At 39.8% G+C, this 25,111-nt stretch overlaps 1 long non-coding RNA gene across 2 annotated transcripts in view; it reads right to left on the reverse strand.

Annotated features, from left to right (window-relative positions):
• The window catches only part of LOC134476052 (uncharacterized), a 121,457-nt gene that overhangs the window by 4,979 nt on the left and 91,367 nt on the right, over window positions 1-25,111 (reverse strand). For both annotated transcript variants that reach the window (XR_010047493.1, XR_010047492.1), the window contains exon 4: window positions 7,268-7,441. This is a non-coding gene — a long non-coding RNA (uncharacterized LOC134476052). The remainder of the gene's footprint in view (window positions 1-7,267; window positions 7,442-25,111) is intronic.

A 25,111-nucleotide genomic window follows, 5' to 3' on the forward strand; every position in this document is an offset into this window, starting at 1 on the left:
GAGTGTGTTTGAAGGTGCGGCAGGTTTTTGGAAGGGAATTAATGGCAATGTGTCTTTTACAATGCTGTAATAATTTTTAAAATATAAATATTCTCCATAGCTTCCATAATGCCTCATATATGAGTCCATTCTGAAGTTCGTTTTCTGTTCAGCTGGTTGATATGCCTCTGTTTACAACAATAGCATCTTTCAAAACTTATTCTACTGTATCTACAGATACAGTAAGTCTTCCAATTGGTCTTTTTTTTCAAGATGCTTTGAGTATTTTAAACTTTTTGCTTTTCCATATAAATTTTAGCTTTTCAATTTCTAATAAGAAAAAACAGCCTAATAGGATTTTTATTAAAATGGAGTAGTTTGGATAATATAGAAATCTTGGTGTTACTACATCTTTCAAACTATAAACTTAGTATATGTTAATATACCATATTCTGACTTCTTTCTTAATCCCCAAGCAAAATTGTATAGATGTTTCCCAGAATGTGGTTGCTATGGCTTCTATCTAGGTGTCACTCAAAGCCTTAGGTGGGGCTTTTCAGAGGTGGCTGGATCTAGAGTATGTGATTACTAAATTTGTCCAATAACTACTTTGCATAGTTGTGGTTATAGATAACAGGAGCCCCACCATACATGTGAGCACTACCTACCTTAAGGGCATGTAGCCTGGACAGAATATAAGCGACAGAAAAGAGGGCTGCTCTAGTGCCCAATGTTTCTTTACTGCTTTCTGCCTTCTGCCTTCTGCTTCCTGCCTTCCATGAACTGTTTCTCCACTGTGATGCCCCTCTGAAATGCGACTCTGCTTTGGAGCCAGCCAATTACGAGCTTAAATCTCGACAAACTATAAGCTAAACAAATCTTTCCTCCTTTAACTTCAAGTGTCTGGCATTTTGTCTTAACAATGACGAAAGTAACTAAAACAGTGGTCTTAAAAACAACTGATTTAGGAGCTGGAGGATCCACTTGCCCCCTCAAGGTTAGTAGATTAGTGCTAGTGACTGGCAGCAGGCCTGTTTCTCTCCTCAGGGCTGCTTGAGTGTCCACTGATAGTACCCTTCTCCAGAAGGAACAAACCAAGAGACTTCCAGGCCTCCTCAAGATTACATGTCATAATCTGCAGACATCTATTGGCCACGCAGGCCAGCCCCAATTCAATGGGAGAAAGGGCCACATGAGGGTTGGAGGATCTAGGGATGAGAGTCACTAGATCACCTCCGTCATTCTACCCATCTCAGAGCTTTATTGCCTGGCTGGAATATGCACCTCTTAAATTTTAATGGTTAAACCTTGAATCTCAGCTTCAGCTGAGAAGGCTTCAGAAGGCTCCTTTTAGTACACAAGAATATTAAAAGCTATAGTTACCCAGTTAGTCCAAAAGACTAGAACAATTTATATTAAGAGAAAAAAAATTGAAAAATAACTTTTTCCTTTCCAAAAAACCTGCCTTAGCTGACAGAGGTGGTAGCTATTGCCAGTATTCTCAGGTTATCACCAAAATCCCCTTGAGCCCTCCCCAAGGGACCCCACAGAGAGTTCCCATATGGATAGGACCAGAATTGTCTCCCTCTGTCCACGGCTGTAGGAGAATCCTCTGTTGACCTTAGCAGCAATATGGACAACTCAGGCACAACTTGCTACATGAGAGGACCAAGGTGGAGAGATGCCTCATCCTGTAAAGCACCATTTTCAGTTCTGTTTTCCTCGACAGATGACCCAGAAGGTCTCCAGCAGGGTGAGCCCTATTGGCATAACAGTTAATTCAGAGCTTTTCATAGACTGACTTGGCTTGCCTTCCCCTTTCCCCATCCTCTCAGGATCTCTCCTGGGATCCACTCCCAAATAATCAACTGACATCCAAACTCTTATATGAGATCTGACTTCAGAAATGCACTGCTTCAGGGACACATGGATGCCCTGAGTGGAAGATGTCCCTCTCCAGAGAAAGCAGAGGAAGGAGAGGCACCCTGTGCTCTAAATCAAGAGCCTAATTTAGAGACACAGTACAGGGACAGTCACTTGAGGTAGACTTGGGTCTTTATCTCCATGGCATCTCACTCAGAGAATTCAAATGTATTCTGGAGATTTCTCAGCCACACATTCTAAGGCACTTGTTAAAAACCCTCAACCCCATCCCCTCAAGGTAGCAACCTCTTGGGAGAGTGCAGGGACGACCCAGCCACGCCTGCTTCTCCTATGAGAAGCAGCCACAAGCCACAGCAAAGAGGCCACAGCCTAAGCACACCAGTTTGGCAGAGCCGACAGTTGCTTTGGAAGTACTGTGGAAATACATTTCTCTCACTTGGGAACTTCAACAGAAGATAATTATTCCTTTCTGCCTCATAATATAGATTAAAAATGTTCAAATGTGGCTTTCCAGGGAATTCTGCCAAATATTTTAAGGCACCAGATCCAGGCTTACTTAATTTTATATGGCCTGCTTAGTCTATTATAAAATACCCTTTCATACAGAATAAATGTACTAAGGAGCCTAAAATATATTCCTTCATATTAACCACCACATTTTAAGAGCCTTCAAGGTTAGGGGCTGTGGCCCTCCGGCAGGTTCCACAGTGGGCTAGCCACCGAAAAGCAAGCCAAGCCCTCCTGAAACTCGGTGCCCTCTTTTAAGCTCTCCCTCCCATCACGAAGCAAAATAAACAAGACCATCACCTTCAGAAAATGCAATATATGTGGCAAGAAAGTGGCTTTCAAATAAACAGCATATTTTATTACTGCCGGGGCACACAATATCTCAACCAGTCCATTTCACAGCCTTTTTTCTGTTTTCATGAGCACAGACCAAAGCCAGGACCAGCACAAAGGCTGTGCAAAACGCTGCATTTGTTGGAGTGTTTGTGTTGGCTTCCTTCAAATCGGCTGATTTCCAAATCTCCTTCTCCACCCCACCTTAGTTATATTTATACTGTTGTGCTGAACAAACCGGAGCCCACATTTAAATACTAAGTGCTTTGTAGCCATTCGTGCAAATCTCTTTATCGGGGTCTCGCACATTAACGCCCTTCACAATTGACCCACAGGCCGATTGTTTAACATAACGTTTCCACAGCGCTCCTTCCACGGAATCACAGCCTTGTTTTTACTTTTCTTAGCTTTCCTGGACAATCAAAAGGAAGTGGAACAGAGCCGGCTTGCTGAAAGCTGGAGCTGCCTCTGCGTCTCCTCCTGCCTTCTGTTTCGGTTGTATTTTTCTGCTTTTATTTTCTCCCCCCACCCCATCTCTTTCGGTGGTAGAGAGAGCTGAACCAAGCAACGTAGCTGCAATCTCTCAGTGCGTGTCCCTGCTGCTTTTTTCCTCCTGGCTGAAAGCTAATATGAAGACTGACTATGATAGCTTTCATACAGCCAAACTATCCCACCTAGATGTTAGCAGAACCTAGCTTTCTGTTGATGGACAAACATAGTGAAGTTAGTGCAAAGGGGTATTTGTGTATGCGCTGGGAGGGAATAAAACTCTTTCAGCACAATGGGGACACTTAGTTCAGGAAATGTTTGCAATGCATAACGGTAACATTCCTTTTGGGGAACTGGCACATGTGTAAATCATAACCTGATCATTTTTTTTTTTTTTTGCCCTCTCTCCCCAGCTTTCTCCTCTTCCCTTTGCTCAGTCCCGTTTCCCATGTCATCCCTAGAGGCTGTTTTAACTTTGGAAACACAAACTCCACATTGTACGCTGCTTTCCCAGTTTTCTTTACTGAAATTAAAGATTACAATGCACCCATGGAAGCAGCAAGACTTAAGATTCCCAAGACACTTTCCTTGAAAGAAAATTCCCATCAGGCTCTATGGCTGGTGACCGAGTCTCCCTAACCTGCAGATTTTTCTGCCGTAAGCTGGAGACTGATTTCTATTTACTGTTTGTTGTAGCTACTAGAAACACGTGGTATATGTATAACAGACAGTAGGAACATCTGTCTCACGTGAGGGCTGTGGAGACTTAATGAGCTAACCCATGTCAAGCCTAGAGCTCAGGGCCTATGAGTGTGCAGAAATGTCACTCATCATGATCATCATGAATTATGAATCACGGGGAGATTTAAGAGGTTGTGGGACTGACAGATGTCTTTATCATGGTTAATACAGTGATCGAGGGCCCAGGTTTGAGAGGCAAATACACCTGTGTGTCAATCCTTGTTCCACCATTTTCACAAATGTGACCCTTGGGAAGTGCTCTAAGTTATTTAAGCTATGAGTCCCCAACATTTTGGGCACCATAGACTAATTTCATAGAAGTCAACTTCTCTGCAGATGGGGGCAGCTAGTTCCTGGATGACTCAAGGGTCTAACATTTATTGTGCACTTTACTTCTGTTATGACATGGTGCCATTTCTATTATCACGTTAGATTTTCTTAAGGGGGTGCAACCGCAATCCCTTGAGTTCACAGTTCATGCTCCTATGAGAATCTGATGCCACTACTGGTCTAACAGGAGGCAGAGCTCAAGTAGGTATGCGAGTGACAGGGAGTTGGGGACCCCTACTCACACCTTTATGTCCTTATCTAAAAAATGGAGCTAAAATAGCTACCTTGAATAGTTGCTTTGAGAATTGTACTTATATTTACACTTAGCACAATGTTTTACTTAATGATTCTTGCTCCAAATGTCAATACATGGTAAGTATTTTTAATATAACCTTCATGTCCAATATAGTTTATTATAAGGACAATCTAACAGACCCAAAGACAAATATGTATCTATTTATCCACCCACTATAAAGACACAAATTACTTTCATAATCACTTGATTTAGTGATAAGTACACTCTTTGTTCCAAGCCAAGTTACATAGGATTGGAACAGGAGACCCAGTCAGGAAAAGAAATAGCCTGTGATTAATTTTCTTAGGAGACAGTTGGATGTGTGTTAGTCAAGGTACACAATCCTTACAGTTCTAACAATCATCCCCCACACCAGAGAGGTAATGCTAAACATGGTTATCTGCTCCTCAAGTCATAGTTTAATGTAAGTCTGCAGAAAATGCTTTCTCCAGTTATTCAAGGACTTGGGAACATCTGTCTATCAGCTCTGCCTTCAAGTCTTCAGCTGGGTTATCTCTGTCCAGTAGGAAAGAAAAGAGAAGATATTGAAGGAGCACACTGGAGATTTCAAGAGCCAGTCTCAGAGGTAAAATACATTACTTCTGCCTATATTCCACGGAGTAGAATCCAGTTACATGCTACCCCTTTCTTGAAGAGATGCTGACAACTGTGGTCCTCCAGGGTGTCCAGAAATTTGAGTATTATGTAGCACTACATCTTGGCTCTAATAAATAGAAGGAGCTCACTTTAGAGCTGTGAACTCAATACTGAAGGCACAACAGCTACAAACCTCAATGAAAATGCATTGCTTGGACTGAATATTTCATCCTTCCCAAAGGTGACCATACAATCTGTGCACTGAACTCAGGGCAAGTTTGAAAATGAAAATGTGGTAAAAATAAAATTTTTTTAAAGCATTTAAAACTTGACCAATATGTTGAATTTAATTTATCTGTAGAAACAAGAAGTAGTTCTGGTCAGAATTATTTTTAAAAATGAGATCCTAAAAATGACCAGACAGCATCTATTTTAAAATATTTAATGCATGTTTAACATCTGAACATTTTTTTTACACCAGAAATCAATCTCATGCTTGCCAGGAAGGCACTGTGCAACTAAGCTGTATCCCTAGTTCAGCTATATCTGAACATTTTAAAAGAACATACGCAAAACAATTTTCCTTGGTGTATATTTATCTGCTTTATTCACCCTGGTACTAGTATTTTTCTAAATTACATTTTTTTATCATTAGCACATTATTTTCATAAAGTGGCAGTGGTCTTTTTTTCAAAATTGCAAGATTAAATTACAATTTTTATTCTTTTAAAAAAGAAAATGTCTTTACATTTGCTATTGTGCCTGCCAAACTCATAGTAGTCCTTCTAAGCAAAGACTATATTAGTATATCAGGCTGCTATAACAAAATAACACAGACAGAGTGCCAAACAACAAAAAACTATTTCTCATAGCTCTGTGGCTTAGGATATCTAGTATTAAAAAGATTAAGTTTTTGATAAATACTCTCCAGTTGGTTACCCGCTCACCCTGTCCTCACATGGGGAAGGACAGAGATGGAACCACAAGCTTCTTGGTGTCTCTTTTTATGGAGATAATAATCCTGTTAAATCAGGGCCCAGTCCTTATGAACCTAACTTGATCTTAACTGCTCTAAAAGGCCCACTCTCCAAACACAGCAACAATGGACAAGTTAGAGCCTCCAACAGTTCACTGTGACATCAACTCAAATGGATTAACAAGAGTGGAGCACAGTAAAGGAGCACAATCCCAGGTGCAGTTGTGGATAACAGACATATTAGGCCACAAACTAAAGAGGAAGACCCACCCTAGGTGTAGGAGGCACCAACCAATAGGCAGGTAGCCTTGATGGAATAAAAGGGGAAAGAGGAAGACAGTCTGCACTTTTTCTTTTGCAGGGGCCTCCAGGCTTCACCATCACCTTTGAACGTATGTTTCCAGTTTTTTTCTGCTCCCAGCACAGACTCTAGCTTTCCAATGCAGCTTTCTGACCTGGACCCACACCTGCCTCTGCAGTGTGCCCCAGCTGCTCCTCTAGTGAACACTGACACAGAGACTCTGTGTACGCACTGAGAGTGGCAGTTGACACAAAGACCATGATCAGCACCACTATTTTTTATTTGCCTCTTTTCTTAGGCAAATATGTTTAGAAGCAAATTTTTCAGAAAAAAATGCTTTATTTTATTTGTGATGTTTTTGCCAAATTTAGAATCATGGACTTCTCAATCTCATTTTATTCTGTTGTATACAGTACAGTTTGCCCTGCTAAAAATCTAGCAACAGATTCTTCTTATAAGCTAAATTTTTTCCTCGATTATAGTTTCAAAGAGAAATCTTGCATGCTATTTAGACTATCATTATTTAGGACTTACAATGAATAAAAGCAAGTTCAAATGCCTTCCAGACAGTTTTGTTGTCAATAACTTCAGGTCTCCAAAAATTTCGGCTTCCAAAACTTTCTTGATGCTGCATTCATTGAATATTTTTAAAAATTTTCTGAAGAATCTAATTCTTGAAACTGATTTTGAAAAAGATGCAACCAAATTTAGAAAAGTTATTCCCAGAAACAAGTTCACCCTTGCCAAAACGAATTCTCAAAATCTTTGCTTGAAGTCCATGAACTAGGTGAGAGGGGAAAAAAATCAAATCATTAATGGAACCACATCAACTAACCTCCTCTTTGAAGCCTTGGGAACGTTGTCTCAACTGTCTCATGGGAACCAAGACACAACTGGCTCGCAAAGCAAGTATCTTGCCACGCAGAGTCTTGAGTTCTTCTCCACTACTGCATTTAGAGGAACTTAGCTTACAGTAGCTACTCCTGCCTGAAAGTACCCATCACCTATGCTGAGAGAGAAAGAGACAGAGACAAAAAAAGAGTCAGAGACAGAGAAAGACACATCTGGAAAGAGTTAGGGAAATAAAAATCGGTCATCTCTCTTTCTTTTCAGAATTGACCCTTGTTAGAGTGAGAATTCATTTTGTTCCACTTACCTCTCACTTACTGTTAGAAAAGACCTCGGGAGAAGTGAGAATGCCCCATGGAGGGATTCCATGTCTAGTCTATGTCAAGTTGTTTTAATAGCCATAAATGACCGTAATTCTTCACTTAATGGAAAAGGTCACAGACAGATGCTAACTTAGATGAGAGACAGAGCAACAGATGGAAACCCAGAATGTCTCAGGGGAGCCAGCACATACCACTTATACCATTTCCTTACTTTTGTGCCCTTTCACAATTATAAATTCCTTGAAGCTTTTCCCCAAGAAGACCCAGCAATGCACCCATCATTCAGATTCTCCAAACGGGATTCTGCTTAACAAACACATCTGCTGTGGCCTCAGATGGGATTTTGCTGACCAGTCACTGTCTTCATCTAGAGTCTGTCATTCCCCAATTCTGGATGAAGATCAGAAGACAAGCAAGCTGTAATTCACAGAGTGCTCTAATCTAGAATAAGGCAAACAGAAGACAAGGCACTTTTATAACTCCAGAGGCATGAAGGCTACAGGCACAGCAGCAGGGTTGGAGTGGGGTATAGTGGCCCTGAGTTCATGATTTCAGGCACACCATTTTAATCCTTGTCTACAGTCTACTTGCTGTTCAGTGTTCTAAGGTAAGAAAATCTACTACAGACCTATTGACCAAATTTAAGCTTTAAAAACTAGGAATTCGCTGCCTATATATGACTACAACACCTCCAAACTGCTACACAGAGGACAAATTAATGAAACCCAACAGTATTAATTTCAAAAGCTAGTTTGGACTGCAAATACAAACAGAATCAAGAAGAAGAAAAGGTAAAAAGAAAAACTGTGTTAAACTTTACATCTACCATTCTAGCCCTAAACTATTTCCTCTACTAGCTTTTAGAACAAAATTGTTGTCTAAATTTAAGACTCTTCTGACTTTTAAAGCCTTCCTAAGAAGCCAGAAATTATGCCAAGTCATTCATTTACCTGTCCATTCACTCAAATGTTCATCCAACACATGTTTGTCAAACTCCTTTGGAGACCAAGGACATCTCAAAGTCCATAAAGCCACATTATTTTGCAGAAAAAGAGCTTCATTAAAGAAGACCTTGAGCAGCACCTATTCAAAATGGTATCTCCATCACTCAACCCCTCAGAGAGGATGAAGCCAAAGCACATGATGTGTCCACCCCAATACTTCCTAGGTGAAAAGGGCTACCGAGTGCCCTCAGCTTCTGAAGTTGGTGAAGACAGATCCCTTTGTGACAGTTGCTTCTTAACTGCTACATGAAGAACAAGGTAGGTTAGAACTTTCCCAGCATTTTTTCTGAAGATATGCTTATCTCTCTCTCATTCCACTTTCAGTTCAAAGTAAAAACTAGAGAAGTCACTAAGTTCTGAGACAACTACTATATATAAAAATGGCACTAAGTCTTATGGCATCACCTGTACATCTCACAGCAACCTTGTAACATAACTAAACTCACTCTGCAGGTGAGAAAGTTTCCTTGAAGTTTCTGTGTTTTGATGAGGTCGTACAGCTAAGGATGGTGAATTTCAAAACCAAGAGTATCACTCAGGCCAATTTCTCTTCATTCTGATTTCCTCTGGGGAAGTAACTTCTCCTGTGCTGAGCTCACTTCAAGGGGAAGTATGAAACCGACCAGCCTTTGCTAACCAAGGAGTAGACACACACCCTCTAAGCAAGGTTTGCTGAAACTTGTTCTTCACCACCACCCTCTTCCCACATAATACTTCAAAATGGATTTTGAAGCTCTTCTCACCTAGGAGAGCAGCCTACTTCCCATCCTCTGAATTGGGACTGGCCTTGGAACTTGCATTGGACAAAAGTATGAGGGAGACACTACCTTGAGAAGATTCTGAGTGTGGATCTCAGAAGGCCTGGCACACATGTGTATCTCTCTAGGACCCCTGTCCAAGTGCCTTGTGTACAACATTGTTCACCTGATGGTAGATGACAGAAAACATGGGACAGATACGAGTCAGGTCAATGGGTAGGCCATCATAGATCGCCAGCCCCTAACTCCCAAGGTGGCTGATAGCCAAGACATGAGAGAGCAAAGCTCAGCTGGGCCTAACCTGAACTGTCAATCTAAGAAACCATGAGTCACACAAATATTGTTGTATGAAGCCACAACATCATGGAACAATTTTATTTGTTTTCCCATGATAAAAATCTGACCCATACACAAGGTTGGAAAAAATAACTTGTGATAAACCTCTAAGGGGGCCCACAGCAAGAGCTTTAAAATTATTTTTAATCAACAAATAATTAAGTATACTTATGAAACAAAATATAATGTTTTGATCTATGTGTACCTTGCAGTAAGAGTCAAGCCAATCAAAATATTCATCATCTCCCCAACTTATCATTTTGATGGTGAAAATATTAAAATGCATTATTTTAATAATTTTAAACTATATAATACATTACGGTTAATTGTGGTCACAGCGCAGTGTTATAGATCACCATAAATTATTTCTCCACTTTAAATGAAACTTGATGCCCATGACAAGAGTTTTAATTACTTTTTTCAATATCTTTTTTATTTTTATTTTATGAAAAAATAAAACAAAATTTGATAATAAAATAATGACAATATGCTGTGTCTTTAACACGTTGTATACCATAATCTCAAAAGTAATTACTCAGAGTGTAAGACATAGACAAAAGAGACATAGAAAGAAGAAAAATATAATAGCACAAAACTTTCTTTGCAATGAACTAAGAGAAACTAGTAGTTCAAATGAAACATATATTAAAATATTATTGAAACTACGAAATACATAAATTGGGGAGTTATTTGAGTTTCTCCTTACTTTCATTTATATAACTTCTATTTTGCTTTGTATGTGTGCTTATATATTATATATTATATAGTGAGAGTTTCTTATATGAGAGAAGCCTCACAGTATTTAAACGTGTGTCTGACTTATTTCATTTAATCTTATATTCTCAAATTGTGTCCATTTACCTATGAATGCCTCACATTTATCTTACTTTTTGGCAAAGTAGTTTTCCATTGTACGAAACATCTCTTGCTTCCTGGATCTCCCTTGATTCTTGCCCTTACTAAGCTGGATGTCTCAGCATCTCTGATACTGTAAGCCATCTATATCCTTAAGACAAATTTCTTATGCTTAAATTTTCAGAGCTTCTGTCTAACTCTTCCTTATTTTAAAGACTTTGCTACAAATAACATGGTTTTTTGATGAAAAACAGAGCCAGAGAGAAAGGATACTTCTCTGCTTAGAATCATTCAGACACTAACAGGTAGAAGCCAAGACCAGAATCCAGACAATCTAGCACAGAAGACAGATCATGATCATCTTAGTCATTGCATATAACAACCCAGCATTTGCAAAGGGATTAAGGCCACTTGCTGTGAAAAAGCAATCCTTTAATGTCAGGGCCTCAACACCCTGAATAATGTTTTATTTCTTGTAACTGTCACCTGACGTCTTTCTCATGAGGAATTTTCAGTGTGTTCATTCGAAGACTCATAACTTTGTAAATTGTGACTCTACTATCCTCTGGGCCTGAAGACTTCATCATCAAGGCGGAAAAGGGATAAGAGGTGCACATGGGAAGATTTTAGGAGGAGGTGTAGAAGCAGCACCTATCATTTTCGCCATATTCCATTTGATAGTGCAGAGGTGAAAGACTACATCAAGCTGAAAAGAACAAAATCCAGCTGTGTGCCAGGATGACTTAAAAGCAGAAATATGGGCAAATCTTTGCCACAGGCACTTAGCTGAATTCATGCAGAATCATTGAGATGAAGTCTTTTTCGCTTCTGAAAAAAACATCCATTTAAGATAGTATCTTATATTAGAATATACTCATATTTGACAAATATTGTCACAGCATTAGAATCCCCAAAAACTGTAATTCTTACATTTACTGAAGCTTGATAAAAAGAAAACTCTCTTAGAGACAGGAAATCCAGCTCAGAATGCACTATTGTTCCACCACAGTATTCTATATCAACTTCATTCCTTCCCCCCAAATAAGTTTAGGATGAGGGGGCAGGGATTCTACATGTATTCTTTGCTTTTCTTAATAGCAACTGCAGCAATTTATTAACTACTAGATCGCTCTTAAAATGTTGGCATAACTTTAGAATCATTCAGATACCTTTAAGGAAAAAGAAAAAAAATTCCCTAGTTTTCCCCTCTCTAGTGGATTTCTTTCCCTCTTCCAATTTTATAAGAAAGTCCACAGGAAAAATAGAATTAGAATAGTATCAGATTAATGGATGAATTGAGCCTACATTTCTCTTATCCCAAGATGCAGTTTAAATACTGAAAGAAAAAATGTCGAGACAGAAAGCAGGACCCATGATGCCTGCTCATTCCAAGACACACTCCAGTTACCCAATCACTGCAGAGCACTGCCAGCATGCAGAGACCATGATTTGGACCAGAATTCAGCTATTTCCAATACAGTCTGGTTACTTGTTGATATTGAGAACCCAGACCAACCACTTAGTATCCACTAGACACTTCCAAGGACACCAACTAGAGGGCACCTTGGCATTTTCTAGGATGTAAAAAGCACCCCCCAAACAGCTGAGATTACAAAACAAAGCCAGGAATGCATATACTCTCACTCACTGTTTTCACATTTCTCTGTTACTCAAAAAATATTTGGCTGCTTTTTCTTCCTCCCTCCACTCCCAGCCCTTTCTTAAGGGAGAGAAGAAACCTAAGTCTCTCTCACTAAATGATTAGTTTTCAAAATATGTTAAGCATTTGCAGATTTATGAGAAACCGTTTTGGTTCCTCATTAATCTAAAGCAAATTATTATTAATTTACAAAAGGTAGCACATCTGAGATTCTTAGGCAATCATAAAATATAGTCTGAGCATTAAAAATAGTTGCTGTCTCCCTGGCAAAGCAGCTAAACTCAGCCAACGACAGCTCCTTCCAACAGGGTGAAAAATGGCTCACTCTGTATCCTTCTGCTTGTGCTCCAAATAACCTGCACTCATTTGTTTTCTTATTGGACTCATTTATCAGAAAGATCTCTAGGCACCCCATTCACACGAGTGATCCTCAAAGTGAGAAAGAACATGCACAGGCATTGCCAATCGCTTAAACCCTGGGTGTGTTTTATTATAGCACATTTGAAGAAAGGAGTTTAACTACTCTTAAGCAATCTCGGTGAAGACAGGTGGAGGTTTGTCATGCACATACCAGGGAGCATCGGTCCTTAATTCTGCCAGATCTAGGTCCTGGCTCTGCTCCATTAACAATTTACCTATGCTTGGCAATTCTGTCTTTTTCCCTGCAAAATGGAAATGTCAAGAGCACCTACAACAAGGATCCCTAAGATTTAGATGATGTTTTCCCATTTTCATCCTGGCATCAGGCATGTAGAAAATTCTCAATACATGTAAGTATTGATTTGAACCAAAACTATTAATAGATGAATATAAACAACATTGCCCTTTCCCTGTCGGCTAATGAGTATTTGCGGTTTAGATCTTCCTCATCTCTGGTCCTCCCAGGAAGCCCCGGCCTCGGCCTCGCTGGCTAAGATAGTCAGGGCTTGTGTGTTATAGAATCAACATAAATAAACAGAGGAGAAAAAGGAAAAAGAAAAAAGAGTTTAGGGTAAAACAGTTATGGGAGCTTTAAATTAGAAGCCCTGAGAAGAGAGGCGCAGGCCTGGGAGGTGAGGAGTGTGTCAAAACTGTTGAAAGGTAAAAGAAAAACTGAAGTTATATTCTCATGGCATGTTCTTATGCCCTTTATGATATTCAAGAAATGTAAGTGAAGAATCTTATTATTTCCATCATTTCTTGGCCTTTTGGCTAAGATCAAATGAAAAATTTTATTATTTCCACGTTTCTCCCCCTCCAGTGTTATTGAGAATTGACAAAGATTTATATATTTACAGCTTTGGTGTAAGTATATATTGTAAAATGATTTCCATAATCAAACTAATTAATTTATCCAACACCTCATACAGTTATCCATTGTGAATACAGTGAGAACATGCAAGAGCTGCCTTCTTAGCAAATTTCATGCATAGAAAAGTCACATTAGTCATTGTATGACACACTACATCACCAGAGTTTATTTGACTTGCTTAACTGAAACTTTGTACCCTTTGACCAACATTTCCCATTTTTTCAGATCCCAAACCCCTGGCAGCTACCTTTCTACTCTCTGTTTCTGTAAGTTGAATTTTTTCAAATCCCACACATGAGTGAGGTCATGTAATACTTTTCTTTCTGTTCCTGGCTTATATCATGTATGTTGGGACAAGTTTTCTTTTTCTTTTTGAAGATGGAATAATATTCCATTATGTATACATTCCTATGTGTGTATATACATGCACATGTACAATGGAATATTTTTCTATATACTACTTCCTTTAACCATTCATTTATTGATGGACACTTAGACTGGTTCTATGTCTCAGCTATTGTGAATAACCAAAACCTTTTTGGATACAGGAGTGTGTCCGTGTGTGTGTGTGTGTGTGTGTGTGTGTGTGTGTCTGTGTATGTGGTATGTAAACTGTTATCTTGAGTCGCCTGAACCACTTGGAATATGGAACTGTATATTAATACTACCACTGTCACTGTTACTTAGGGTATGTAATGGTCCATTTTAAACTGGTCACCCGATTCTCAATCAATAAAGATTTCATTTTCAACCTTCAAAAATACCCCAGTTTGTGCAAAAAGTTTATGGTCACCCTCCTCCTGTCACTGCTATCATTGCCATTGCTGTTTTTAGTTTAGTCTTCAACTGAAATAACCAATGCTGCATTGTACGATCTGCACTGTGAAAAGATTTTTTTCCATGGATTTTATTAGCAAGTAAATGAGTTTCTGAGTCAAAGCAGCGTAACAGAGATTTTTTCCAGTAACATCAGCTCTTGGGGGATAGTGAGATTTTCTTTACCCTCTGACTCTCACTTACCCAGTGAGCTCATCTGCACTCAAACGGAATCTCCAAATATTCTTTCCACTAAAATGCTTTTTCCTCATTAGATCCAAAGCAGATAAAGGGGGCAAACCACTCATGACCCCTTCTGTCTTTCTCAGACAGAAACTTTCTTTACCCAATAAATAGATTCTGCTCTCAAAAAAACAAACACACAAAAAAAAGTAGGCAAAGGACAGGCAGCAAAGCCTGTGTCAGGTTCCTTTTATGGGCATTTTGTGTTAGGAACAAAGAAATCCATGAGCAAGGCCCTGTGTTCCCCTCTAGCATGGAAAAAGGGGGAAATCTAATTTAGTATAATAAAGCCACTAACATTTTCAGGTCTTCAGAAACAGCATACATCTTAGCGGGCAAGAGTAGCATCTTCACTAAGATTTATTATCCTTCAATTTCAGATTGCTCACTATAGTTCCTTGTGGTTTAAATATTCCTCAAGACTCATAAAAAGCATAAATTGGCCAGACTCATCTGCTAGGAAAAAAGCAAAAAATAATATTCTGAGTTAGAAATAACATAACTTGTAAATATGATATTATATATGTAATTTTTCTTTCTCAAAAAGACAAAGTATGTGACAATATAGTACATAATGACTATATGAGGATGCCAAGTAAAGATTGTTTGTTATTGGGCTCTTAAATTTAATAATCTTCTAAAGGCAATAAGAAGCATATGAAGATAATATCTCAAGATTTAATTTTAAAGGCAAAAAGAGAAAGAGTTCACTATAAAACTCTAAAGATAACTACTGTAAAATATTCATTGTTCACTTGGAAAGTATTATAAGGACTTTTTAAAAAATTATTCTCTACAAAGGAAATGGTTTAGGTTGAACATGGGCATTTTTTAAACCAAATGGACCCGTTTCTCTCTTTAGATAGAGAAAAGCAGGGATTAAGCTACAAACGGAAAGGTTCAGTGTTGTCCCAGTTACCCGGAGGACCCCAAGCTTCAGCCCCCCGAGCAGTGCACATTAGCATCCTTCCTGCTTTTCAGGTTCTCCTTCATCTTCCTTGGCTCTGTCTCTGTCTCTCTTTCACTGCCCCACCTCCCCAGTGTAAACATCTCTTTAGCTCAGTCCTTTAACTCTGCTCAGTAAAATGTGTTCAGTACCTGGCAAGTATCTTTTGTCATGCAGCTGCAGTCATCCCTGGATGATATGTCACAATTTGGTTAAGGTGACTTAGTATTTGGCATGAGCCCTCAGCGATAGCTAAGAGAATGGGATGTGTGACTTCACCCTCCAAGGATGAACTCAGCAGCTCATCAGTGTCTGCACAGAGAAGGCCCATTTCAACAAATAGAACCTCAAGGTCAAAAGAAATCCAAAGAAGTTCAGCATCCTCTAAAATGACTCACTGCTCGGATAAGCATGGATCAGGGAACTGAAAGTGCTTGTTTAGCTGGCATTGTCACGAAAAACAAGAATGGGCATCACTTTCCTAAAGCAATTGTGAAATCCCTGGAACACCACGCTGACATGAAAGCACTGTATGTAAGGCTGTGTGGGGGAGACTGATGGAAGTTCCAAGTTCTGATCAGCACCTGAGCTATTGGATATGCTCAGATCTGTTGAAAACGTCCATGTGCCTGTGTGTTTATCTATAATTCCACGCTCACTTTTATCTCTGCTTAAACTATTCAAGTGCTCTTCTCTCATGCTCTTGCTAAGACAGCTTTGAAAATGGCTTTCTTCTCAGATGTTATTTTATTACCTACTATATATACTCTTTTTAATTTTAGAGTTGTCATTATAATATTTAAAGAATGGTTTTAGTTTTCCCAAACTGCAATTTTCATTGCAAAATTTTTCTCTTTAAACTTTAAAAGCCTCTGGCTCAGTTCTCTTTGTGCTTCCTGAAAGTTCCCTTCACAAGATGTGTATAGAACAAGGAAAGAAGAGTGGGGAACATAATGTGTAGGGGGGTGGGTAAGAAAGTTATTAAAGAAAAGGTACTATACCAAGGTCAGAAGAGGCTGCCTCAGATGAGAATTAGAACACAATTCCAGGTATGTAGAAAGCCTAGCCTTGGGCTGGGTAGAGGAAAATAGTTTCAACAAGAGAATATTCTCGTCAAAGAGAGAAAAGAAAAAAATGTGGTACCACAGGGAGTTGGGCACTAGGAAAACTGCTTGAGGGTGTGACCATACATGGCAGGTGGACAAAGTTAGGTGGGGCTCAGAAAAAGAGGGACGCCTTTATTAGCAGACTTGCTGAACTATAGATCTCATTGTTATGTAAGACACAAGGAATGTCTCCCATGATCCACACCCTTCTTGACAATCACTCCAATACCTAGATGCAGGTCTTCTCAGGTCCTTTGGACTAGCGAACGTGCCCTAGTAAACTTAGCTATGCCAGAAACTTAGCCAATCATCTGCAGCTCCTAACACCTTCCCTGAAGCGGAAATTAAAATAAAGTAAATATCTTTTTAAGTAATTATTTTGTTAGAGAAACTGGGCACTGGACCATAAAACTTCACTGCAGCTTTCCAACAAAGGTCAGATGTAGAAGCCACACCTGTTCTCACTGAACTTGCTGTCTGTGCCACCTCCTCTGGAGACAGAACTCTGAAGCTAAACCAGAGAACGCCAAGTGGTTAGAGTGACCGTAAACTTACATCCCTATCTCATGAGCTTTTTGGAAATTCATGGGTGTTGGGGTTTTATCATTTTCTATTTTTTGTAACAACCTGTGCAGTGCAGCTCCCCTGATTTAAAACATGCCTTGCCTGTAAAATCCAAAGGCAACCATTCCATTACCTTCAGAGGCAGACAAATGAGCCCATCCAATTAATCTCTGTGATAGAAACAAATTTTGAAACAAAAAGAAATTGAATATGATTATCTGTGGGTTCTGCATAGCTGGTCTCCATTTGGGCTAAAGTATAACCACTTGCATCATATTAAGCCTGTCTAATTTTGAGGGGTGTTTTGGTTTTGATTTTGGTGGGTTCTTTTTTTTTTTTTTAAGACTATGAGATTAGAGCTAAGCTATGTTCTCTTCCTTGTGTGAGTCCCAAGGCTCCCGGAGGGCGGGGTTACATGAGTTATGAAAGCTGTGAAGCAAAGGCCTTGACTTTCCCAAGAAAATTCCAATATGCAGCATAGCAATAGATATTTGCTTAGCAAAGAATAAGCAATGGAATTTTAGACAGGCACTTAGGACTTCAGAGAAAAAGGCAGGCCTGGCCGTAGCAGAGCGGTGAGGTAGTATAAACTCATCTTCTTCCAGCCCCTCCTTTCTTTAGCATCTATTCCTAGAAAGCAGGTGGCTCTCAGTGACCCTCTTCAAAGATTGCAGGGGAGAATGGCTCGATGCCTTTGACTTCCACAGAAATGTGCCTGTGGGTGTCTTGGTCAGCTGCTTGGAAGCAGACTCTCAGATGGGGATTCTTACGCATGTGTTCTAGAGCTCTAGGAAGAAATCAGCAAGGAAGCAAAGGGAGCATAAGGGGTAGGGGAGAAAGTTAAGGCAGGCAATGTGTGCTTTCAGCCTGATCCCCTAGGAACTCTAGGGAATGAATGGCACCCCATAATGGTTCAAGCTTATCAGAGAAGAGAGCTGCTAAAAATCTATAGCAGCCTACATTTGCAGGAACCAGGCAACTAGTGACCAGCCCAATGAAGGAGATCTGGCCAGGCAGAGGACCTATAGCATCTGCTATAGTAGGTATTCATGGCCGTTGTGTAACATGAGCCATCTTCTGAGCCAATTGATTTTATGCAATATTAAAGTTGTCATGATTTGTGTTATTTTTTCCCCTATTGTCAAAAATAGCATCTTTTCTTTAGAGAAAAACTCTATATTTTTAAGATGAAACAAATATTCTTATTTCAGTCAATCATATCATATATTGCATCAAAATTTTTCAAAGTTTCTTCAGGGCATACTCATAACCTGCCTAGTACCTCTTTGGGAAAATGTCCCCTGGATTTAGATGAATTCCACTCTCCAGTTCTAGAGATGACTGTGTCAATAAACTTGACATCCATTTGGCCTCAGTAATTAATTCAAAGAAAAGAGCATGAACTAAAATAGCCATATTGGTCAGCTTTCTGTTGTTGGGACACAATTATCTAACGCCAACAATTTAAAGGAAGAGAGGCTTAATTTGGCTCATGTTTTCTGGAATTTCAGACAATGGTCAGACAGCTCTAAAGCAGAAACATCCTGGAGGAAGGGTGCAGCAAAGCCAAAACGCTTAGCTCATGGTGACCAGAAAGCAGAGCAGGATAACAGGTCAGAGAAGAAGGAATAAGAGACCAGACTGGACCCTAAGATCCCACCTCCACAACCCACTCAGACACACATAGCAATGTGATTCACTAATGCCCCAGACAGATCCCACAACCAATCAATGACACTCCACCAAAACTGTTGCAAAAGCCAATGAAAATGTTTCCTGGGGTTTGTATATGGAAACATTATGAAAAAGTTCCTGTCATTTCTGTAAGGATTGCTAGATGCAAACCTAAAGCTTTGGGTCTCCTATATACCTAAGAATGAAATCTATCCAGAAAAACCTGACTGAGGAGTAACTGGATATATCTGTACCTAGAATCAGACACAGTGCTGGATTTCCCAGGCTCTCCTAAATTACCTTGAAGTTATTTTTCTCTGAAAGAATATCAAACACTAGAGTCACTTGTCAGTTGCAGGATAGAATCAAAACTTCTTTGCAAAAACAACCAGCATGGCGCTGTATTGATCCATATACATCCTATATCTATCAGTCTCTCTCCTGTCCAATTCATGTCTGTTATGAGTTGCATCTAGATGCCCCCCAGAACCTCATGTGGTCATAGGTCTTTTTCAGGAACTGAATCTAGAGTGTATAATTGATTCCTAGTGCAAGGCTGGGATTAAGCGATCTGGGATTAAGGGTGACTGCTAATCAGTTCACTGGATTGGTACCACTCTAATCCTGGTAGCCTGGATTCAATATAAGGTACAGAAAGAGACCCTTTTTCTCTCTCTCTTCTCTCTTCTCTCTCTCTCTCTCTCTCTCTCTCTCTCTCTCTCTCTCTCTCTCTCTCTCCTCTACCTCCTCCTCCTCCTACTTTCCCTCCTGACCGGCGCAGCCCCCCAATGAGACAGAAGACGCTCTTGTGGGTAACAGGTAACTGCCGCTTTATTGACGCCGGGTTCTGGCTTATATATCTGACTGTGGCCAATCAGGCTGCCACGAGGGCTGCCACGAGGAGGCAGGGCTGGAATGAGACGCGGGCTCTGGCTAATATACCCAGCTGTAGTCAATCAGGGGTTGCCACAGAGTCAGCACGGGGCGAATACGAAGTGAGCACGGGGTGGCTAATTTGGAGAGGGACGTAGCGCATTGCGGAAGCTGGCGTGGTCCTTAGTCCCGGGTGGGGTGTGTTGAGCGCCTGCCCGACACCCTCCCTCCCTCATTTGCTTTCTTGCTTGCTTGTTTTGTTATCTTCCACTGCCATGAACTATTGCCCCTTGGCCGTGATCCACCCTGCCTTGGAGCCAGTCTATTAAGAATTGAAATCTCTACAAGCTGTAAGCTAAATAAACCTTTCCTACCTTAATTTTGGGTGTCAGGTATTTTGCCTCAGCAACAAGGAAAGTAGCTAAGACAATGTCATAAAAGTACTGACTGGCACCGCATTCTTCAATTTCAAATAGTTTCAGACCCTAGAAAATACTATAACCTTGCCTGAAATGCCTTATCCTTACCTGAAGATTAGATGAGGATTCTTGTGCAAGTGTTATATGAAGGAGACTGTCATATGGAGGGCCTGCCCTTCAGACCTCTGCTAGATCACCACCCTGTATGGTCTTTTCTGATGGTCATAGCCTCTTTTCTGGAGCTTTTTCTCTGTACTTCACCACATTGGATTGAATGGCAATGAGAGTGTGACCCAATTTTCTCTTCACCAGAAACTAAGTGTCTTCCGGAAAGAAGTTGCTTTCCTGTTTTGTACCCTCATCCTGAAGCAATATGACACGTTATCAGCAAGGACTCAATAAGAGCCTCAAAAAGAAAGAACAACAGAGAAAAGTGAAGGATAGAAGAAAAGAAAGAAGATTATAGAAAATTCAAGATTACTCTTGGACTTCAACAAGTACATCTTCACATATAGAATTTCATATGCCTATACTAAGAAATGAGGGCAAGGTTTTTAGATTAATGTTTTCCTACTTCCTCATAAACTTACACATCACATTTAAATACTTGTCTCATCTATTTATGAACTCCGTTCTCTCTCTCCGATATAATATTTTATATTAATTTGAATTTTATCACATCAAAATTCCTATAAGGCCAGCACCTAAACTTTGATGTCACTCTCTCAAAAGCTCAGAATATATTGCATTCCATGAAGTTGACAAAACTGTCTGTCACAACGGACACAGCCATAGCTGCTTAGCTTGGCACTCAAGTTTGCTCATATTTTGGCCCTGATATTTGCTTTATCTAATCTTCAGGGCTTTTGTCTATAAAATTAGGAATGACATAATTTTCCTTACAATATTGTTACAAGGAACTAAATGATATACTGACATAATGAAGACTGAAATAAGCTATTGACACATTTTTATCTCCATTGCTGATACTCTAATACATTGTGCCCAAAGACTGAATCCATTCCTGTCTTACTCCTCAACTGTCGCCCCCTGGACTATGTACCCCCATTATCACCCTCCTCATCTCCTATCTGCTGCCCATCTATCTGTCTGTCTAAACTAACCTTAACAACCATATCCTTAAAGTACCTTCATGATAGTCAGCATAACTTCCAATAAATAAATCTCTTAGTAGAGACCTAAAAAAATAAAAGACTGAGCTTTACATAAATAAATACTATAATTTCATTGGTGAATTGGAGATAAAAGGTGACCTCACATCTAAAAGGGTGCTCTGATCTTTCACAAGTCCTCCTGCTAATGTTCTGAGCCTTTTCTACCACTGACATTTAATTCATTGGGATAGATCCACTTTTAGCCACCAAAGAATTTGAAAAGCCAACATGCCCCTCCCCCTATGGATTCTAATTACTTATAAAGGATTCCCAAGAGTTATAAAGGCCTTGGGAAAGGTCAGAGAACTTACTTTTTCTAAGAGCACCTTAGTCTATTCTAAATCCTCGGCCTGGGAAAACCAAAGGTGGTAACATGATGACTCTTCATTAACCAGTTAACAATTTATCACAGCGCCCCCATTCCTCGACCTTTAAGTGGGATTATCCTGCAAATCCTTACCTTTTCCTGAAGGTTAGTGAGAAAGTCTTGGTGTCCAAACTGCTGTGTGACAAATCCCTTCCATTCACCCTGGAAAACATTAATTATCTGCAAGGTCTCTGTTGTTCTTCTACACACTCCCAGGAGAGGGGAATTTCACAGTAACAAGTGACTGTGAGGTGTATCCTGCACTCAGCCTCTTCCTCCCATCACATCCTCTCACCCTCAGGGTAGCAGGAATGTCAAGAGCAGCAGAAGAGTCATTCCAGGGCCAAAAGTTCAAGTCAAAACCCCTGGGAAAATTGCTGAACCCTTCTAACCCTTCTTGATATTGCTAAATTTTCTTGGCCCTGGAAATCATTGACTACCAAATAGAACGTGCATATGGGAATCCTCTGTGCAATCCAGTGACTCTAAGTGAGCAGGCTGGGGGAGGACTGAATTTGACCTGCAACTATGAGGGTGATCTGGGTGTTCCTTGCACTCTGATATTTGCTATTTCTCCTACTATTATAACACATCACTGATTGCAGTTGAAATCTCCATATACACCAAATGGAAATTGATGGGCAATATCTAAAAACTGCATTATTGATGAGTGCTTCTACTTTTAGTAAAGATAATCATGGTAACTACCTATTTTGCCTATTTATTGAACACTTACACTGCTATATTATTCCACATGAAAGTCTAAGTGACCTTTGCAAAACACAATTCTGACGATGCTGACCTCTTTAAACACCTTTCATAGGCTTAAATTATTTTTCATACATTAAAAAATGCTCTAGGCATTGATTGTGTCCAGTGTCTATAATCCTTACTCTGGATGGTTGAGGCAAGAGGATCACAAGTTTGATCCCAGACTGGGCAACTTAGCAATTTAACAAGACTTTGCTTCAAAATAAAATATATATATAAAAAAATAAAAGGATCAAGGATATGGCTCAGTGCAGCAGCCCTGGGTTCAACTCCCAGTACTGAAAACAAAAGCCTAATTATTCTTATTTGATCATTATACATAGTAAACATATACCAAATTGTCCATCTTCTAACCCATAAAAAGTTCATCAAAGATTACATGTCACTTAAAAATCAAAAAAATTAATAATGACAGAGCTAACATTGTATAGTTACCATTTAAACCAGATACTATCCTACAAGATTGGTGTTATTATTTCTCTTATTATAACTTTATGCCTCTAATGTTATAATTATTGAATCTGTATTTTGTCATAGAGGAAGCCAAGACTTAGAGTTTAGCAATTGGCCAAAGAATGCATAATGCAAATAATAACAAGCCACTCACTTGAATCCAAAAGATCTGTGTTCAGAGCTGTCACACGTAACCACAAGTCCTTGTGGTCAGCCTCTGATGATAAACACCTATAAGATGGCCTGTAAGACTGGCCGCATAGTTTATCATCCAAACCAGAACGCTGTTGAGAAAAGAAAGGAGTTCTAGGAAAAAGTATAGCAAATTCCAGAGGTAAACTAGGACTGTCTCAAGTGATCCAGGTCTCAGAAGGCCCGCCATTGTGGCTGTATGCCTGCCTTTCCAGGCTCATCACACACGGTTCCCACCACTCTCTAGCTGCCACTCTCCAGCTGCCCCATCCTACTCCCCCTTTCTGCTTCTTTGACATCCCATACTGCCATTTGGATTCATTTTCTTTCTGCACGAAGTGCCCCCTTTCACTTGCTCCCTTCACCTCCCTTTGCAGATGCACATGTATTCATCTTTCAGCTCCAACTCACAGCAGTCCCCTGGACCAAGTTAGCAAAACTTTTATATGTTCCACGGGACAGCATTGCTGAGATTTTGATTAACCACAGTGCCTCCATCAGCACCTCCTGCTCCACTCAGACAGTGCCTGGGTCTGTTCCTTCTCCTTCCTAGTTACTATGGACTTGACATAGGTTAAATGCTTGACAAACCTTTGGCAAAGTAAAAAGAAGGGAGAGAGGAAGGAACATGAATGACAAGATCACTCGTTTTTGTCTAGAGCTCACAGTATATATTTATTCGTCAATTTATTCAATGAGTATATATGAAGTGCTTCTATTTCAGGTAGAAGTTTAGATGTTGGAGATATGGCTGGAAAGAGTTGGGAAGTTTCCTATAGAGCCTGGATAAGCAATAAAGCCATTAACAAATAAACAAGGCAGTTTCAGACGGTTCAGTAAGCACTGAAAATAAAACAAGATCATGCAATGGAAAGAAATTAGAAAGTGAACTTAAATTTTGTGGCCACTAGGATCTGAAGTTCCCCTAAAATTTGTGTTAAAATATAAACTCTACTATAGTAATATTAAGAAATGGGATGTTTGAGTAAGTGATTATGAATGAATACCTGACAAAGGAGATAAGGGGCATAAGCCTTGCCCTTTCCCATTTCCTTTCAGTTCCTTCTACTGTGTGAGGACACAGGATGCCACACCAAGATGCCATCTTAAAAGCAGAAACCAGAGCCCTTACCAGACACCAAACCTGCTGGTACCTTGATCTTGAAAACCCAGCCTGCAAAACTGAAAGGAAATATATCAAAGCTCTCTGTACATTGTGCAGCTTCGGGAATTTTGTTACAAGAGCACAAATGGATGACTACAGTCAGAGCAGTTCTCCAGTAAGATGATATTCACAATGAATCCAATGATAGAAAGCAATGAGAAGTTCTTCTGCAGAACGCCAAGAGGAGGGAAAGATGGAACTGGCTATGTGAGTTGGATAGACTAATGCAGACCAGAAAAAGTAGTAGAGAGGGACTGAACAGAGACAGAAGTCACTTAATACAGAACTCTTAAGTCACGGCTGGGAGTCCATGTTTTATTTGCTATGCAGTATGAAATGTTCAGTTTTTAAAGAACACTGTGAACTACTTAACCGGTGAAGCTTTTTTTTAAGGCCATCATATGCCTGAACTTAAAATAAACTAGAAATAAAGGCAAAAGCAGGGAAAGAGTTGTAATAATTCAGGCAAGAGACAAGGAATTAGTAAAGAAGTAGTGTGTAGAGATATTTCCCGAACTTTAATGTATATATGAATCACTAAGATATTTGCTAAACAGCATATTATAATTCTGCAGGTCTAAGATGCAGCCTGACACTCTGAAGGTCTATCAAGCTTTCAGGTGATTCTAATGTAACTGATGCAACAATCTCAGGAAGAAGGAAGAATCCACAGAACTCTTGATGGGTTGCATTTGGAAGGAATCAAAGGTTATTACCCCTCCCCACTGGAAAACTGCCTAGATGATAGTGGCATTTATTGAGAGAGAACTCTCATCACCAACTCTGCTTTTCAGTTACCTGACTACTATCTGGTGGGCTAGAAAATCTTTTAGGAAGAC

The sequence above is a fragment of the Cavia porcellus genome, unplaced genomic scaffold, assembly GCF_034190915.1.
Source record: "Cavia porcellus strain 051 isolate PalLab524CR breed Dunkin Hartley unplaced genomic scaffold, mCavPor4.1 scaffold_5, whole genome shotgun sequence".
NCBI lineage: Eukaryota > Metazoa > Chordata > Mammalia > Rodentia > Caviidae > Cavia > Cavia porcellus.